Source organism: Mastacembelus armatus, chromosome 15 (assembly GCF_900324485.2).
Source record: "Mastacembelus armatus chromosome 15, fMasArm1.2, whole genome shotgun sequence".
NCBI classification, from domain to species: Eukaryota; Metazoa; Chordata; class Actinopteri; order Synbranchiformes; family Mastacembelidae; genus Mastacembelus; species Mastacembelus armatus.
The window spans coordinates 100683-121227 of NC_046647.1; positions in this window are offsets into that span (position 1 = coordinate 100683).

Genomic DNA, 20545 nt, shown 5'->3' on the forward strand with positions numbered 1-20545 from the left:
TTTATTTCCAAATGTAGCTTTCCTCAGGCCTTTATGCAGCTGTCATCGGGATGGCTTATTTGTTAAGTTGATAATTTTGCTTTTCCTTTGGCAGATCTGATCATTTGTCAGGAAAGAATCACTGTGCACCTTTGTATTTCACTGCCTCGCAGATTATCTCCCTCTATCAAGGCCATTAGTGGTGGCTGCTAAAGGGACAACATGTCAATTATTAACAGTCAGGTCAATGTATAAAGAAGGTTTTATCTGCTGACAGTGGTCGGGAAATGGCTGGATTTAAAACAAGCACTGAGAGCTTTCAATGTTATGCTTATCTTAACTTTTACATAAAGAATAAGGAGAATCAAAAAAACATTTTCTGTATAGTTTATGAAAAACATAATGTACTTTATGGATGGATGAATGGATAATGTACTTTATTAGTTTGGAAACATATAAGCCCTGGAAAAGGAAATGAGACAACACAGTGTCTAATGATTCACTTCTAGATTATGTTTGAATCTGTATGTCATGAGGCGACTGGACTCTCCCATTTTTCCCTCTTGTTTCTTTTTTTTCTTTTCCTTCTCTTTCCCCTGTTTTCTCCCCCGCCTGCATTCGCCTATCACTGGCCTAATTATTCACAGGTGCACGAAGCCAGATGGCACGGCTTCCAGTACTCACCTCCCCGGCAATAAAAGGCCCGGTTCCCTTCAGTCACATCACCAGTTCGTCAGTCTGCCTATATGGTAGTATCGCACCTTTGGATCTATACAAATTAAGTCTCTCTGGCTAATTTCAGAACTCCCTTTTCAGATCGCCAGCCTCGCCTCGCCACCTGTGCCTTCCCTCGCCAACCAACGCTCTTCACCGGAGGCCGTCCAAGGAGGCGCCACCGCGTTCCAGCTCCTCGGCCCAGAGTCCTTCTTCGCTGCAGGGATCTTCGGCGCAGCCCGCCAACCCTTCAGCTCATTTATTAATAAACTCTATTCAACTTGGTATCTGCGTGTGGGTCCTCAGATTTCCTCAGCCATGTACATCGCACGACACTGTATTAATGGCACTCCTGCTGATTTTTCTAGAAAATGCAAATCTAATGGAAGTTCTTATGGTCATAAATGAAACACTATTTCAATGGAGTAAAAGGCCATATGTGTGTTATAATATAGAAGTTAAAGATAAAATAAATAAAAACAAACTAAATGGTCAACACTAAACTCATATTAGAAGCACGATTTAAAAAAACAAAACATTAACAGTAGTAATTCATACGGCCCTGGTGGCGGCGGCTCTGGGAACTCTGGTAGCTGCTGCGTCGGCGGCGCTGGGGACTCTGGAGACTCGTGAGACAGCGGCCGTCGAGGCGGCGCTGGGGCGATGAGCGGCGAGGCCCTGGCTGCTGGAGACGATGAGCGGCGAGGCCCTGGCTGGTGCGGCACTGGACGCTGCTGCGGCGCTGGAGATCGGAGCTGTGGCGGATGAGGCAGGTCTGGAAGCCATGGCGGCTGAGGAGGACCTGGAAGCTGTGGCGGCGGACCTGGAAGCTGAGGCGGCTGCTGTAGTAGGAGCAGCAACAGTTCGGAAAACTCTGGTAGTTGTGGTGGCTGTGGAAACTCTGGAAACTCTGGCTGCTTCAGAGATGGCTATGGTGGCTGCTGTGGGAGCTCTGGCGGCTCTGAGCTGTGGATCTCTGTGGGCTCAGCCGGCGACTGGAGATTCTCTGACAACCCTGGGAATTCAGGTAGTAGTGGGGGCTCCGGAGAATCTGGCGTCTGGAAGGGTTCAGATGGGCAGAGGAACTCAGACAGTCCCGGGAACTCTGGAAGCTGTGGCAGGGTTGAACGCAATGCGGGCTGTGGGCGTAATGGTGGTTCTGGCCACTCAGGGGGCTCGGGCCACTCTAGTGGCTCTGGCTATTCTGCGGGTTCTGGTGGTTCAGGCCACTGTGGCGGCTCGGACCATTCCAGTGGCTCTGGAGGTTGCGGACGGCTCTGGTTTGGGTTCCGGCACCACAGTATTGAGCTCAGGGGCTGGAGCCAGTGACTGGGCCTCTGCGCGGGCGCCTTCACCACGACGCCAAGGGACCGGGACAGGCAGGACGGGATCAGGGGCACACTGAGGTTCCAGGGGCAGCACCGGGATCTCTACGGGCACCGTTGGCACCCCGAAGCTCGGGAGGCTCTGGAGACTGCAGCTGCAGCTCGGGAAGCTCTGGCTGCTGCTGCGGAACCTGGATTGGGGCCCCAGCAGGGACGTCATCGTCGGTGTGCTGAGGCTCGGGAAGTTGTGGTGGAACCTCAGCGAGGACGAAGACGTCGGCGCACTGAGGTTGGTTGCTTTGCTTTTGGCAATATTGAATTTTTGGTACCATTATTGAATAATGGTACCAAAAATTCAAACACAGTGTATTTAAACACAGAAATAATAATAATGATCCATTCTACAGAGAGGAGAAATGTCAGCACACATCTACTACATAGATCTCATTAAATAATTCATAACACAGATCTTCATTTCTGAGCAGTGGAAGCAGAGTGAAGCAGTGGATGCCAGTAGACATGCTCGCTCTCAGTTCCTGCTCACTGATTTTGAACACAATGGGATTATAGCAAATGCTCAACAGGGAGGAGAGTATATAAGCTCTCTGTGTCTCTTTCTGTCTGATGTTTTGGCCATAGAGTGATGTAGTGATGTTTATCTATATGTATGCAGCTGACTACAGCATAAAAGCACTTCCATCCGCCAGTAACAGTGGACTTCCTGTTAAGAGCCCATCACCAGGCCATCCATAAGCTTTTAGTTCCCATCAAATCTTTATAGCAGCAAAGCCTTTTTACTCTATGAATAGGGCTTCACATGTACACGTTCACAAACCCGCAGTCACATGATCAGAATGTGTGCAGTCCCAGACACAAAGAACGCCAGCTTTATAGTGAAACATAACATACAAGTCAAAGTATCTGAAAGCACTATAGGCAAGAGCTTGGATCGTATCAGGTTATGACATTGTGTGTGACTGTGTGTTTGTCTGTTAGCACAGGATGAGCAGAGTCATGACTCTTTTTGCTGGAATATGTTTAGTGTGGTTTCGCTTTATTGTTTTAACACCTTCTCTTTTCTACCACCTAACCACTAAAGTTATTGTCTTCTAATAGTTCTAATAGCCTGCATTAATGGGTGAGTAGGTTGAAAATAAATGAGCTTCTGCTTTACGACTAAAATGCACAAATTGTTCCGTTCAAGAGAAGCTGGTGTCATTTCTGGGTAGTGAACATCAAAAAAGATATTTAGTTTAGACAGTTTAGTCAAATTAAAAAGAATATGTTTTAAATCTGGTAAGCACAGTGGATAAGTGGTTAGCACTGTTGCCTCACAGCAAGAAGGTTCCTGGTTTGACACCCAGCAGGGGCCTTTCTGTGTGGCGTTTGAATGTTCTCCCCGTGCTTGTGTGGGTTTTCTCCAGTTTCTCCGGTTTCCTCCCACAGTCCAAAAACATGTATGTCAGGTTGATTGGTCATTCTAAATTGCCCATAGGAGTGAGTGTGCGTGTGTGAGGTTGTTTGTCTCTATGTGGCCCTGTGATGGACTGGTGACTTGTCAAGGGTGTACCCCTGCCTTTCACCCAAAGAGAGCTGGGATGGGCTCCAGCAGATCCCTGTGACCCTGGTTAAGTGGGTATAGACGATGGATGTTTTAAATCAGGCAATAAATTGTATCAAACTGTAACGGAATTAATCATGTTCTACTTTATCAGTGCTGTCTGGAGAGTCCATATAAGGCTATATAAGGAAATGTTTTGAAATAGTTTTGCATAGTTTCACAATCTTTTAATTACTCATAGCCTGTGTTTACTTTTGAGTAATTTAAATTTACTATTGGAATATTTATTATCCAAACCATTCCAAGTCTCTCTCTCTCTCAGCTATTCTTTCAAATCTGTCAAATACCATATGTCAGAAAAAAAAAATCGTGGTCTAATAGATAGGGAGTCAGACTTGTAACCTGAAAATTGCAGGTTCGAGTCTCAGGTCCGGAGGGGAAATTGGCGGTGGCACGTAGCGAACAGCCAGCGCCCTGTCCACCTTCAATACCATGACTGAGGTGAGACCCTTGAGCAAGGCACTGGACCCCCAACATTGCTACCCACTGCCCCGGGTGTGTGTGCCCGGTGTGTGCCCACACACACTGGATTGGGTTAAAAATTCTGAGTATGGGTCACCATACTTGGCCAGTTAAGTCACTTTCACGTCTGCCAAATACTGCAGAGCGAGACCATTAAGATTATAAAATCTACACGATTTAACAGGGCCAGTGTCTCCAGGATGTTATATGGTCACCAGCCATATAACCTATATAAATTCTAGCTGCTGAATTCTGCAGATATTGCAATTTATTAAGAGAAGATCTAGCAGCCTTTTGCAGTTGGTCGGAAGAGCCAAGAGGTATAACTTCTGTTTTTAAGCTGTTCAGACACAAAAAATTGTCAGACATCCACAATTTAATCTCAGAAATACATCTGGAGAGATGAGAAAAATACACAAATCGACCAGGTTATGAATGTATGTAAATTTGACACTGAAAACTCATTTATGACAAGCATAGAAGTAGTAACTCAGGTTAAGAGATCTTAACAGCTGACCAAGAGGATAGACATAAACACTAAAAAGCAAAGGGCCAAGAACTGAACCCTGTGGGACACCAGTACAAACAGGATCCACATCTGAAACCATCCATAAAAACGAATTGACTGCGACCCATAAAATATGACCTAAACCAATCTCAAGCAGTCCCAAAGATGGTTTCCAGGTGATTAAGTAAAAGCATGTGGTCAACAGTGTCAAAGGCTGAACTAAGATCAAGCAGGATAAGAACTGATAGTGAGCTAGAATCAGAAGCTAACAATAAGTCATTGACAACTTTAATCAGGGCTGTTTCAGTATTATGCAGCTTCCTAAACCCAGATTAAAGAGGCTCGAACAAATTATTGATCGTTAAATGAGTGTGTAATTGAGATGAAACAACACGTTGTTGTTGTGAAACTGGATAAAAGTTACAGAGATTGTTTAAATCACTATTTTGCTTTTTTGGTATGGGAGTGACAGCAGCAGTTTTAAGTGCTGTTAGCATGACACCAGTGGACAAGGAGTCAGTTACTATTATAAGAATACCAGGGCACAAGTACTCAAAACATGATTTAAATAAACTAGAAGACAGGGGATCAAAATAGAAGCGTCCCGTTAGGTTTTAAATCACAATCTTCTGTTTTGGCTGTACGTCCGGGTCCATATGGGGCGGCTTCTGGGTCCGCACCCGGACCGCGGTCCGCCTGTTGGTGACCTCTGCTATAGAGGCTTTAAAAACAGTTTATCTAATGTATTGTTGCTAATGTGCTTTGTTTTCAAGTGACTGGAAAAGTTTGGTTGTTTTCTGGAGCAGGGGTCACAACTGTAAAGAAAAAAAAAGTGTCATGATTTCGGTATCAATTTGTATGGATCGTAACCTCGTCTAACACAAGCGACCAGGAAACGGAAGCAGATTAAGCCAAAGTTTATTTAATGTATAACAACAGAATGTGAAGTGGGAATGCAGGCCAGTGGGGATGTGTTGAATCCAAGAGGAGTCGACAGGAGATGGTTTCTCCGACAACCAGTTCCGGTACCGCCGGGCTGGTCCTCGGAGATGGGGGGTGGTAAGTCCGTCACGGGTCCGCAGAGCAATATCTGACGAGTATGGGTTCCTCTGGGGCCAACCAGAGGCCGGGCTCTCTCCGAACTCAGAAAACAGGAAACAGGAGAAAACTAGGTTAATGTAGGAGTGACACAAAACAAAGCAAACAGTGTTCGCACCCGAGACTCCTCAGGAGTGAGAGCACAGAAAGTGCCTATATAAAGGCGACAACAGTCAGCAGGTAATCCACAATAGAGAAAAGCGTCCCCCACGTCGAGACTATTCCTCTTCGTGGAAAGCACAGTCATGAATTAGCTCATCCGAGCTTCCACAGGGCAGGCGACAAAAAAAAAGGTACATTAGCCGTAAGCTCCAGATTCCTCCGATCTGAGCCAAAACAAACACACAGTCACTTAAACAAAGCTGTTACTTGCCGTAGCGTGAGTCCAAACGGGAGTCCAGGACAAACAATCCGGCGATCTGTGTCACCACGAACCCAGCTACTTAAGCTGGGAATACAGGTGACACAGATCAGCAATCAAAACAAGCTGAGGGCAAGTACCCCAAACACTTCCCCTTGTCCCTTCAAACTAAAACCCTGGCACCGGAAACCTGGTTTCCGGGACCTGACAAAAAGTTAAGATATTCATAATCACAGTGTCATGATGCATTAGAGGGGGACTACACATAAGTGATATTCATATGATACTCTCCCTCTATGCAACTTCCTGTTTTTCCTGAGTCTGTAAGTGTGTGTGTGTGAGAATCTCCAGAGGCAATCTGAGTCATGCTGAGATGCGTCTGTCTAGGGTAAAGAGAAATCAAACTGAAACTATGTTGAAAGAGTGCCCCCACGCATTTGTCATCTATTGGACAGCAGATGATATCTTTCATAAACCTTGTCCTCAACACTTTAATGAGTATGATATACACGTACACAAAAAGAATATTGTTGTTGTGTTCTAATATCTGACAGCTAATAAGAAACATGCACTTTGATTGGCCAGACTACAAGTGGTTAGAAACAAAATGCGTTTTGTTCGCTCAGCTTTTGAGTCACAGTAGTATTCAATTCAATTCAATTCAATTCAGTTTTATTTGTATAGCTCCAAATCACAATACAAATCATCTCAAGGCACTTTACAAAAACTAAAACTAAAAACCCAACAAATCCCATATGAGCAAGCACTTGGAGACAGTGGAGAGGAAAAACTCGCTTTGACAGAAAAAACCTCCAGCAGAACCAGACTCAGTGATTTGTATGTGACAAGAAGGACTTTAAATTCTATCCTGGATTTTTACAGGGAGCCAATGAAGAGAAGCTAATATAGGAGAAATATGATCTCTCTTGCTAGTTCCTGTCACAACTCTGGCTGCAGCATTCTGGATTAACTGGAGGTTTTTTATGGAGATACTGGGACATCCAGATAGTAATGAGTTACAGTAATCTAGCCTTGAGGTAACAAATGCATGGACTAGTATTTCTGCATCATTTTGAGACAGAATGTTTCTAATTTTGGCAATGTTGTGCAGGTGAAAGAATGCAGATCTAGAGATTTGTTTTATGTGTGAGTTAAAGGACATGTCCTGGTCAAAGATAATTTCAAGGTTTTTCACAGTAGTGCTGGAGGCCAGGGCTATGCCATCTAGAGCAGCTATAATTTTAGAGAAGTTATTTCTGAGGTTTTTAGTCCCAAATACAATAACTTCTGTTTTTTCTGAATTTAAAAGTAGAAAGTTACTGGTCATCCAGGCCTTTATGTCAGTTAGACAGGCTTGAAGTCTGGTTAACTGGTTTGTGTTAACAGGTTTAATAGATAGGTACAACTGAGGGTCATCTGCATAGCAGTGGTAATTAATAGAGTGCTTCCTAATGACATGGCCTAAAGGAAGCATGTACAGGGTGAACAGAATCTGTCCTAACACAGAGCCTTGTGGAAGTCCATAACTAACTTTTGTTCGTGAGGAAGGTTCATCATGGACATGAACAAACTGGAATCTGTCTGATAAATAGATTGGAACCATTTTAACGCTGTTCCTCTGAGGCTAAGAGAAGATCGTTGGTGACTTTTAACAGTGCTGTTTCTGTACTCTATGGGCTCTAAATCCTGATTGAAAATCTTCAAATAGTTCATTCCTGTGTGGTGGTCTGATAGCTGCTTAGCAACAGCTTTTTCTAGGATTTTAGAAATAAATGGTAGGTTGGATATTGGTCTATAATTAGCCAAGACTCCTGGATCAAGACTAGGCTTTTTGAGTAGGGGTTTGATTACTGCAGTCTTAAAGGCCTGTGGTACGTAGCCTGATACTAGAGATAAATTTACCAAGTCTAATAAAGATGAGTTAATTAATGGCAGGGTGTTTTTAAGCAGTCTAGTCGGGATGGGGTCTAAGAGACACATTGATGATTTCGATGAAGCAACAACTGATGTAAATTCAGAGAGATCTATGGGAGAGAAGCAGTCTAAACATAACTGAGGTCTTACAGATGATTCAAGAGCTACTGTAGTAGAAGATTCATTTATTGCAGGTATAGGAAGCATCTGCTGAATTTTCTCTCTAATAGTTGTGATTTTATTTGTAAAGAAATTAATAAATTCATCACTGCTGAGAGCTAAGGGAATATTGGGCTCAACAGAGCTGAGCCTGTCTACAGTGTTGGAAAGAAACCTGGGATTGTTCTTATTTTCCTCTATTAGTGATGAGTAGTATGCAGTTCTGGCTTTACGGAGAGCTTTTTTATATGTTAGTAGACTGTTTTTCCAGCCTAGAAATCTAAATTTGTGGAATGCCACTTCCTTTCCAGCCTTCGTGATGCCTGCTTTAAGGTACGAATATGTAAATTATACCATGGGGCTAATCTCCTCTGATTCACTAACTTCTTTTTCAGAGGGGCCTAATTTTAGAAAAGTTATTTCTGAGGTTTTTAGGCCCAAATACAATAACTTCTGTTTTCTCTGAATTTAAAAGTAGGAAGTTACTGGTCATCCAGGCCTTTATGTCAGTTAGACACGCTTGAAGTCTGGTTAACTGGTTTGTGTTAACAGGTTTCATAGATAGATACAGCTGAGTGTCATCTGCATAGCAGTGGTAATTAATAGAGTGCTTCCTAATAACATTGCCTAAAGGAAGACAAACAAAATCTGTCCTAGTTCCCTTGTGGAACTCCATAAGAAATTTTTGTGCATGTGGAAGGTTCATCATGGACATGAACAAACTGCAATCTGTCCGATAAATAGGATTGGAACCATTTTACCGCTGTTCCTCTGATACCAGTCAAATGCTCCAGTCTCTGTAATAAGATGTTGTGGTCAATGGTGTCGAATGCAGCACTAAGTTCTAGGAGGACAAATATAGAAACAAGTCCATTACCTGAAGCTAAGAGAAGATCTTTGGTGATTTCTTAACAGTGCTGTTTCTGTACTTTGATGTGCTCTAAATTCTGATTGAAGATCTTCAAATAGTTCATTCCTGTGTAAGTGGTCTGATAGCTGCTTAGCAACAGCTTTTTCAAGGATTTTAGAAATAAATGGTAAGTTGCATATTGGTCTATAATTAGCCAAGACTCCTGGATCAAGACTAGGCTTTTTGAGTAAGGGTTTGATTACTGCTGTCTTAAAGGACTGTGGTACTAGAGATAAATTTACCAAGTTTAATAAAGATGAGTTAATTAATGGCAGGGTGTCTTTAAGTAGTCTAGTCGGGATGGGGTCTAAGAGACACATTGATGATTTAGATGAACCAACTATGTTGTGAATTCAAAGAGATCTATGGGAGAGAAGCAGTCTAAACATAACTGAGGTCTTACAGATGATTCAAGAGCTACAATAGTAGAAGATTCATTTATGGCAGGTATAGGAAGCATCTGCTGGATTTTATCTCTAATAGTTGTGATTTTATTTGTAAAGACACTCATAAATTCATCACTGCTGAGAGCTAAGGGAACACTGGACTCAACAGAGCTGTGACTTTTTGTCAGCCTGGCAAACGTGCTGCAAAGAAACCTGGGATTGTTCTTATTTTCCTATATTAGTGATGAATAGTATGAAGTTCTGGCTTTACGGAGAGCTTTTTTATATGTTAATAAACTGTTTTTCCAAGGTTGAAAAATTTCCTCTAAAATTGTGGAACGCCACTTTCTTTCCAGCCTTCGTGATGCCTGCTTTAAGGTAAGAATATGTAAACTGTACCATGGAGCTGATGATTCACTAACTTCTTTTTCAGAGGGGCCACAATATCAAGTGTTTCACGTAATGAGGCTACAGCACTGTCAACAATATGATCAATTTGGTAGGGAGTAGAATTGAGGCAGCTGCCCTCCACTGTGATGGTACTTGGCTTAGATGTAAATAAAGATGGAATCATTTTCTTAAATTTATTAACAGCGTTGTCGGATAAACATCTGCTGTAGTGGAATTTTCTTCCAAACGCTGCATGATCCATCATTTTAAATTCAAAAGTTATTAAAGAATGATCTGACAAAACAGGATTTTGGGGGAAAAACTATTAGATGTTCAATTTCGAGACCATAGGTGAGAACAAGATCAAGGGTGTGATTGAAACAGTGGGTGGGTTTATTAACGTTTTGAATGAAACCAATTGAATCTAATATAGAATTAAATGCAGTGCTGAGACTATTATTTTCAACATCTACATGGATGTTAAAATCTCCCACTATAATGACTTCATCTGAACTAAACACTAAATCAGACAGGAAGTCTGGAAATTCAGTTAAAAACTCTGAGTAAGGGACAGGTGGACGGTACACAATGACAAGTAGAACTGGTTTTTGTGTTTTCCAGTTTGGATGTGAGAGACTAAGACTGAGGCTCTGAAATGAGTTAGAACTGTTCTGAGGATGAAAGTTTAATAAGTTTGAACGGAAGATTGCAGCTACTCCTCCACTTCAACCTGTGCTTTGAGGAACATGACAATTTTTATGACTGCGGGGGGTTGATTCATTCAGACTGACATATTCTTCCTGCTGCAGCGAGGTTTCAGTAAAGCAGAGTAAGTCAATTTGGTGATCAGTTATCAAATCATTTACTAACAGAGATTTAGAAGAAAGAGACCTAATATTTACTAATTCACATCTGACTGTTCTGTTTTTCTGTTCAATAAGAGGAGTGGTCTTAATTTTTGTTTGGTTTTTATGAATAACTCCTGTTCTGTTAACTTCTGATTTATATGATTTAGATGTTTGAGGAACAGACAGAATCTCTATGGGGTTTGAAACTGCAGAGAGGCATTTTAGACTGACTCTCTGCGTCCTGGCCCCCAATTTGAATTGTCAAACTTTTGGTTGGCTAATAAACTCAGCTCCACCATCCAAAGTGGATGGACTACAGGGGGGAGTACTTCAGGCTGTACTTAACATTCCTTTCATTTTATTAGAGAAGACACCTGAAGGAGGATGACAAAATGCTTGGCTTGATAAATGTATGTCAATCCCAAGTGGTGGTAGATTTTGTTTGCATTTTACAGAACTTGATTCAGACTGTTAGAAGCTGCATCTACTGACATAACAAAATCAATATTATTTAGTTTATGCTCTCCTCTGTCATAAAAGGTAAAATAACTTGGCGCTCATCTAACTGTTCTGATCCTATTTGATGTGAACACACCTTGAGACCTTCTAATTTAACGTGTTTTCTTTAACTATGAATTTTACAAAGGATATATTAACTCAACTGACTATATAGTTATTTCTCCCCAAACTCTTCAGATACCTGTTCCTGGTTGTAAACCACACCTTACAACTCAAATCTCTTTATCCTTACTGCCTGGCTTAACTATCAGTCTATTGTCAGGGCTGTGTGAGCATAGGTGGGGTTCTTCTTTTGAATAATAGTCATTGACATTAGTAAACACAGGGAGCAAATCCACCTTAAAACAGAGTGTAGGGCAGGAACAGCAAGCACTATGCTTTATTTTTTAACCTACAATGTAATTGTATGGCTATACATAGTGAGGGCCAGGTTGACCATTAGACATTTCGCCCTGTTCATATAACCTCAAATGTTGTTTGAGATTAGAGTCTTGGATTTAGGGTTCAGGATTAAATTAGGTTGAATTAGGATAAGGTGCTCCTAGGTGGCAAGGCACCGGGGGTGGATGAGATCCGCCATGAGTATCTCAAGTCTCTGGATGTTGTTGGGCTGTCATGGTTGACACGCCTCTGCAACATCGCATGGCGACTGGGGCCAGTGGTGGTCCCACTTTTTAAGAAGCGGGGCCAGAGGGTGTGTTCCAACTATAGAGGGATCACACTCTGCAGCCTCCCTGGGAAAATTTATGCCAGGGTGCTAGAGAGGAGGATCTGGCTGATGGTAGAACCTCGGATCCAGGAGGAATAATGTGGTTTTCGTCCCAGTCGTGGAACACTGGACGAGCTCTATACCCCCGGTCAATCTACGTTCTGACTCTCACCTATGGTCATGAGCTCTGGATCATGACCATAGGGAGCTCCCTTAGAGATAGGGTGAGGAGCTCGGTCACCCGGGAGGAGCTCGGAGTAGAGCCGCTGCTCCTTCACATTGAGAGGAGCCAGCTTAGGTTGCCTGGGCACCTGCACTGGATGCCTCCAGGTATGTCCCACCGGGAGTAGGTCCCGGGGAAGACCCAGGTCATGCTGGAGGGACTATATCACTTGGCAGGGCTGGGAACACCTTGGTATCCCCGCGGATGAGCTGGAGGAAGTGTCCAGGGAAAAGGAAGTCTGGGCATCCCTGCATAGGCTACTGCCCCCGCGATAAGTGGAAGAAGGAGGATGGATGGATGGATGGATGGATGGATGGATGGATGGATGGATGGATGGATGGATGGATGGATGGATGGATAGATGGATAGATAGATAGATAGGATAAGGTTAGGCTAAGAGTTGATGTTAGGGTTTTAGTCGTTACAGTGGCGGTGGGGGTAAGTAGCTAACGAAGACATTATGCTAGATAGAAGTAAAAATGTGAGATCTTGAACATTAACTCTAAAAATAACCATGTTTTCTCTCCCTGCCAGTACACCTCATAGCCAAGCGGGACAGGGTATAGTCTATTCCCATGTAAATAGACAATCACACATACACACACAAGCAGGGAGCTGTCTTATCATGTCCAGCAAGCCACTCATGCAACAACAGTCAGGTAGAGTAGAGCTGTCATCACTACACCCACACACCTGATTTACAGGAACTAGCAGTATGTTGCTCAATAAAGAAGAAAAAATAGATAAGAAAATGACATCACACATTCGACTAAATCTACTATGTTGTGTCACTCAAAACTATAAAATAAGAGCAAGAAAATTTGTCACTGATTTCTTCTATTTTTTATATTATTTGATTTTGTGTTTAACAGCTATATAAGCTATATATATATATATACTTTTTTTTTTTTAATTAAAACAGATTCATACGCAATGTGATAGGGGTCAGATGTAGTGACACCCAGCACCCTGCAAAGCCTGTAATCCCTATGGAGATTTTTGATTTTTTCAGGAAGCTTTGTCAGCTTTCACATTGCCAAATGTTTCTGTTTTGGTTCTGTCTCACCACTGCTTTGAGCAAGAGGAAGACTGCTAACAAGGACAATCTAAACATTGCAGACTAATAAAATAATTTGCTCAGCAGAGTCTAACATGTTTGACCTCAAGGATACAAACAATGGAACAGAAAGAGCAAACTTTCTGAGGAAGTTTTGCTCTGGTTTTATACAGAAAAATGTTTTCTACATCTTGCTAGGTGGTGCTTTTCACCAGCTACTTGTTTGCTTCTTCTGTACTGTTCCATAACTCAGCTTGCCTGGTCTTGTCTTGTGGATTATGTTTTGGTAGCTTGCTTTCGTGAGTGAGTTATTTACATTAGGCAAAGTCAGCTAAACAGTAAATAAAAAGATGTAAAAAATTTCCATAAAACTGCAGAATTGGATGATGAATCTCAGTAGGATTGACATTATAGACCTGCCATTATTAAAGGATCATTTGATTCAATACTTCCATCTCATATATTTCTTGATGCAGGTTTAAGTTGCAGTCTCCGTGTTTGTACAATGGGCAGGGGAAATTGTTATCAATAAGCCATTGCTAATCGTATTTTAGATGGGCATGACAGACCAGCAAATGGTTTAAAAAGTATCTCAGAGCCACATGATATGGATCTTGGGACTGTGGGTGAATCCCTGTGCAGAGTGCACTGACTGACAGCCTGTTGTGAACTGATACAGATAGAGAAGTGAAAGTAAAATAAACCAGCCAAATGTACATTGCCCTCTTTTAGTTACAGACAGGGCGGGTTGGGACTTGCAGTAACACACTCATGGGAATGCAGAAAATCCTGAATCATCAAACTGTCCACTGTTGTATAGCCATGTTACTAAGTGGACATTACATGATAAATTAAGTATTTGAGGACAACTTTTTTGTTTGTTGTTTTTGTTTCTTCTTTACATTACAATTGCAATGTTTGTCAGTTTTGACAGTCTTTATTCACTGTGAAAGTCCTCTAAACTGCACTGTACTTCTGTCAAATGAAATGTAGTCCATTGCTGTGTATGTATACCTGAGATTCATCTCCATCTACTGGGCACTCAAGGGTATACCAGCTTGTTAAATGTTCTCTGGTATTATATTACTGTGTGTGTTTGTAGTCTATAAGCACAATAAAAGATTAAAAGAACCATATGACACCAAGAATTTAAAATGACCACTACAGTCCAAGTTCAAAATATTGGAGTGAGTTGTCCCTCTCTGCCCCCACCTACCCAGACTCATGTGGGTTGCCAGGTTGAGGATACTGAACCAACACGAATGAATGTGCAACATAAAACTTCCAAGCAATGAGGGTCCCTGTGCGATAAAGTTAATCAACCAATGTATAAATTTGTTTTCATTGTTTGCAAATTATAAACCAGTTTATGAGGAGTTTTATTTTAATAATTGACAGTGTTAGTTAGATGGATGGCTGGCTCTGTACAGTAGCTCATCATCAAAAAACAAATGCCCACTGCTGTGAAAATACACACTGGAGTTGGAGTGACTGCTTTCCAGGCCCCAGTACATGTGGTTCAGTTTAACAGATAACAGAAAAATTATCTCACAGTTGTTTCAGAGTACTAACCTGATATTTTTGTTTGTTACCATCTGATACAAATACTGGTTCTGAAGTGCCCTAACAATGTCCAGTGAGGGCTGTTCAAGTGCTGCTGGTATGAAGCAGATTTGGAAGATTGTATTCATTTAACATATAGCATAATCAAAATAGTCAATTTGACTTCTATGTTACACCCTTCAGTGCTCTGATATTCAAATGCATTCCAGCCCTGTCTAGTCAGGGTGGCTAGAACCTATTGCTGTTAATCTGTTTTGTTCGCTTTTTCACACTGTGTTTGTCTATCAGTTTGTTTCATATCTGGCAGCCCATTGCATCAGAGTGGTACTGTGTGACTTAACCAAAGGGTGTCTTTGTCTAAACCTAACCACATGTGGGACACAAGCTGCAAACCCCAGTCTCTGTCAGGGTCCTGTGCATTATCTTAGGCCCTTTGGGGGTGTTTCCTGCTTTCACAGGAATCAGTTGGGTTAAGGTTAGATGTTTTGTGTTCTTCTTTATTCCATCTCCTGGGGTTTCTGCTTCCTGAGGTTTTCACTAACCACATCATGACTTTGGGCCATCTTCCTGATGTACTCATGGATCTTTGCTGTTTCATCCTGGATAGTGGCTCTAACACTCACCAGTCCTCTGCCTCCTTCTTCCATCTTAATGTACAATCTCAGGATACTGGATTTGGGGTGAAACCCTCCATGCATTGTGAGGAGCTTCCTTGTCTTGATGTCAGTGGCCTCTACCGCCTCCTTTGGCCAGCTTATTATGTCAGTGGGGTATCTGATGAGCAGCAGGGTGTAGGTATTGATTGATTTTTTCCATTTAACTGACTTTTCAGGACTTGCCTTTGTAGATATCTGATGGTTGCTGCTCTCCTTGTGGCTGCTTCAGGGTTCCCACTTGCTTGTGGGATTCTAAGGTACTTGTAGCTACTAGAAGGCAACATAGTGGGTCTATGTTGCCTTCTAGTAGTACAATCCTCTCATTCCTGACAACCTTCCCTCTTCTGGTTACTATCCATCCACATTTATCCAATCTGAATGACATTCCCATGTCGTTGCTGTAGATCCCAGTGGTGTGGATCAGTGAGTCGATGTCTTGCTCACTCCTGGCATACAGCTTGATGTCATCCATGTAAAGGAGGTGGCTGATAGTTGCTCCATTCCGTAGTCAGTATCTGTAGGCACTTTTGGTGATGACCTGGCTGAGGGTGTTCAGGCCTATGCATAACAGTGTATGTCCTTGGTAGATGCTGCACTTGGTAGTGATTTTTGTGATTGGCTTTAAGTTGGCCTCTCAGTTTGTTTTCTCACATTTCCATTGAGTTCTTGATGGAGGCCCTTGGAGTCCTGTTGGTGTATAGTTTCAAGCAGTCCAGCATCCATGTGTGGTCCATTGAGTCGTAGGGTTTTTTTTGTGGTCAATCCAGGTGGTGCACACACTGTCTGGTATTACAGTCTTGGGGGACTGCTTCATCTACCAGTAGTTTGTGTTTAGCCCCTGTGGTGTTTCTACAAATTATTTTCTGGGCCCTGCTCACGTATTGATCCATGTGCCTACAAGTCTTATCCCCTAGGATGGCTGACAGGAGCTTTCATGTTGTGCAGAGGCAGGGAGGTAGTTGGATGGGACTGCTCCCTTCTGGGGGTACTTCATGATTAGAATTTCAGTTAACCATTCAGTGTGTGTCCCATCCACTAGTAGCTGATTCATTTGTGCAGCTAGGTCTTCATGGAGTGAGGTTAGCTTTCTTAGCCAGTAGTTGTAGATCATGTCCAGGCCTGATGCTGGCCAATTTTTCATGCCTGGGACTCTTTCTTGATGACTGCCACTGTGATGGTTACTGGATCCTCATAAGCAAGGTTGCTGTGGACTGTTCTTAGCTCCACTAGCCATAGAGGATTGTTTTTCCAGTATTGTTTGGTCTCCAACCAGTGAGAGTACGCTCTGGATGGCTTGTCCTTGTTTCTATTTCCTTCGGTGTATCTCTTGAATTCAATTCAATTCAATTCAATTTTATTTGTATAGCGCCAAATCACAATACAAATCATCTCAAGGCACTTTACAAAAACTAAAACTAAAAACCCAACAATTCCCTTATGAGCAAGCACTTGGCGACAGTGGAGAGGAAAAAACTCCCTTTAACGGAAGAAAAAAAAACCTCCAGCAGAACCGGGCTCAGTTTGGGCGGCCATCTGCCTCGACCGGTTGGGGTGAGTGGATAGAGCAGAGAGAAAAGAACAGCAACAATAAACAACAAATAGACACTGCAAGTTGGTGGGGCCAGTAACTGCACATCAGCGATAAACAGCTCCAGGACCAGGGACACCTGCAGAAGGTACAGAGAGAGAGAGAGAGAGGGAGGGAGAGAGCACAAACTAGGGGGGAGAGAGAGCACAAGGTTAGTAACATTCAATGGTGGAATATACATGAGGTCGGAGAGAAGGGGGAGGGGGGGGCGGGTAGGGTAGGGGAGCTCAGTGCACCAATGGTCCTCGGGCAGTCTAGGCCTATAGCAGCATAACTAACTAAGGGATGGTTCAGGGTTGCCTGAAGCCAGCCCTAACTATATGCTTTGTCAAAGAGGAAGGTTTTAAGTCTAGCCTTAAAAGTACAGAGAGTGTCTGCCTCCTGAACCCAGGCTGAGAGCTGGTTCCATAGGAGAGGAGCTTGATAGCTAAAGGCTCTGCCTCCCATTCTGCTTTTAAGAACTCTGGGAACCACAAGTAGGCCTGCACTCTGAGAGCGAAGTGGTCTATTGGGATAATATGGTACTATGAGGTCTTTAAGGTATGAAGGAGCTTGATTATGAAGGGATTTGTATGTGAGAAGAAGGATTTTAAATTCTATTCTATATTTTACAGGGAGCCAATGAAGAGAAGCCAATATAGGAGAAATATGATCTCTCTTGCTAGTTCCTGTCAGGACTCTGGCTGCGGCATTCTGGATTAATTGGAGGCTTTTTATTAAGATATTAGGACATCCAGATAGTAATGAGTTACAGTAATCTAGCCTTGAGGAAACAAACGCATGGACTAGTTTTTCTGCATCATTTTGAGACAGGATGTTCCTAATTTTGGAAATGTTGCGCAGGTGAAAGAATGCAGTTCTAGAAATTTGTTTTATGTGTGAGTTAAAGGACATGTCCTGGTCAAAAATAACTCCAAGGTTTTTTACAGTAGTGCTGGAGGCCAGGGCTATGCCATCTAGAGTAGCTATAATTTTAGAAAAGTTATTTCTGAGATTTTTAGGCCCAAATATAATGACTTCTGTTTTCTCCGAGTTTAAAAGTAAAAAGTTACTGGTCATCCAAGCCTTTATGTCAGTTAGACAGGCTTGAAGTCTGGTTAACTGGTTTGTGTTAACAGGTTTAATAGATTGATATAACTGAGTGTCATCCGCATAGCAGTGGTAATTAATAGAGTGCTTCCTAATGATATATCCTAAAGGAAGCATGTACAGGGTGAACAGAATCGGTCCTAGCACAGAACCTTGTGGAACTCCATAACTAACTTTTGTTCGTGTGGAAGGTTCATCATGGACATGAACAAACTGGAATCTGTCCGATAAATAGGATTGGAACCACTTTAACGCTGTTCCTCTGATACCAATCACATGCTCCAGTCTCTGTAATAAGATGTTGTGGTCAATGGTGTCGAATGCTGCACTAAGGTCTAGGAGGACAAGTATCGAAACAAGTCCATTATCTGAGGCTAAGAGAAGATCGTTGGTAACTTTCAACAGTGCTGTTTCTGTACTATGATGTGCTCTAAATCCTGATTGGAAATCTTCAAATAGTTCATTCCTGTGTAAGTGGTCTGATAGCTGCTTAGCAACAGCTTTTTCTAGGATTTTAGAAATAAATGGCAGGTTGGATATTGGTCTATAATTAGCCAAGACTCCTGGATCAAGACTAGGCTTTTTGAGTAAAGGTTTGATTACTGCAGTCTTAAAGGCCTGTGGTACGTAGCCTGATACTAGAGATAAATTTACCAAGTCCAATAAAGATGAGTTCATTAATGGCAGGGTGCCTTTAAGCAGTCTAGTCGGGATGGGGTCCAAGAGACACGTTGATGATTTCGATGAAGCAACTACTGATGTAAATTCAGAGAGATCTATAGGAGAGAAGCAGTCTAAACATAACTGAGGTCCTACAGATGATTCAAGAGCTACTGTAGTAAAAGATTCATTTATTGCAGGTATAGGAAGCATCTGCTGAATTTTATCTCTAATAGTTGTGATTTTATTTGTAAAGAAACTCATAAATTCATCACTGCTGAGAGCTAAGGGAACACTGGGCTCAACGGAGCTGTGACTTTTTGTCAGCCTGGCTACAGTGCTGAAAAGAAACCTGGGATTGTTCTTATTTTCCTCTATTAGTGATGAATAGTATGCAGTTCTGGCTTTACGGAGAGCTTTTTTATATGTTAGTAGACTGTTTTTCCAGGCTAGAAAAATTTCCTCTAAGTTTGTGGAACGCCACTTCCTTTCCAGCCTTCGTGATGCCTGCTTTAAGGTACGAACATGTAAATTATACCATGGGGCTAGTCTTCTCTGAATCACTAACTTCTTTTTCAGAGGGGCTACAGAATCAAGCGTTTCACGCAGTGAGGTTACAGCGCTGTCAACAACATGATCAATTTGGTAGGGAGTAGGATTAAGGCAGCTGCCCTCCATTATGTTTATACTTGGCATAGATGTAAATAAAGATGGAATCATTTTCTTAAATTTATTAACAGCGTTGTCAGATAAACATCTGCTGTAGTGGAATTTTCTTCCAGACGCTGCATGATCCATCATTTTAAATTCGAAAGTTATTAAAGAATGATCTGACAAAACAGGATTTGGGGGGAAAATTATTAGATGTTCAATTTCGATGCCATAGGTCAGAACAAGATCAAGGGTGTGATTAAAACAGTGGGTGGGTTTATTAACGTTTTGAATGAAACCAATTGAATCTAATATAGAATTAAATGCAATGCTGAGGCTGTTATTTTCAACATCTACATGAATGTTAAAATCTCCCACTATAATGACTTTATCTGATCTAAGCACTAAATCAGACAGGAAGTCAGGGAATTCAGTTAAAAACTCTGAGTAAGGAACAGGTGGACGGTACACAATGACAAGTAGAACTGGTTTTTGTGTTTTCCAGTTTGTATGTGAGAGACTAAGAGTGAGGCTCTCAAATGAGTTATAACTGTTCTGAGGATGAAAGTTTAATAATAAGTTTGACTGGAAGATTGCAGCTACTCCTCCACCTCGACCTGTGCTTCGAGGAACATGATAATTTTTATGACTGAGGGGGGTTGATTCATTCAGACTGACATATTCATCCTGCTGTAACCAGGTTTCAGTAAGATAAAGTAGGTCAATTTGGTGATCAGTTATCAAATCATTTACTAACAGAGATTTAGAAGAAAGGGACCTAATATTTAATAATCCACATTTGACAGTTCTTTTTTTCTGTTCAATAAGAGGAGTGGTCTTAATTTTTATTAAGTTTTTATGAATAACTCCTCTTCTGTTAACTTCTGATTTGTTTGATTTATATGTTCGAGGGGCAGACACAGTCTCTATGTGGTTTGAAGGGGGCGGCGGCTCTAAGGAAACTGCAGAGAAGCGTTTTAGACTGAGTCTCTGCATCCCGGTCCCCACCCTGGATTGTCAGGCTTTAGGTCGGCTAAGAAACTCGGCCAAATTCCTAGAGATGAGAGCTGCACCATTCAAAGTGGGATGGATGCCGTCTCTCGCTATCAGACCGGGTTTTCCCCAGAAAGTGGCCCAATTGTCTATGAAGCCCAC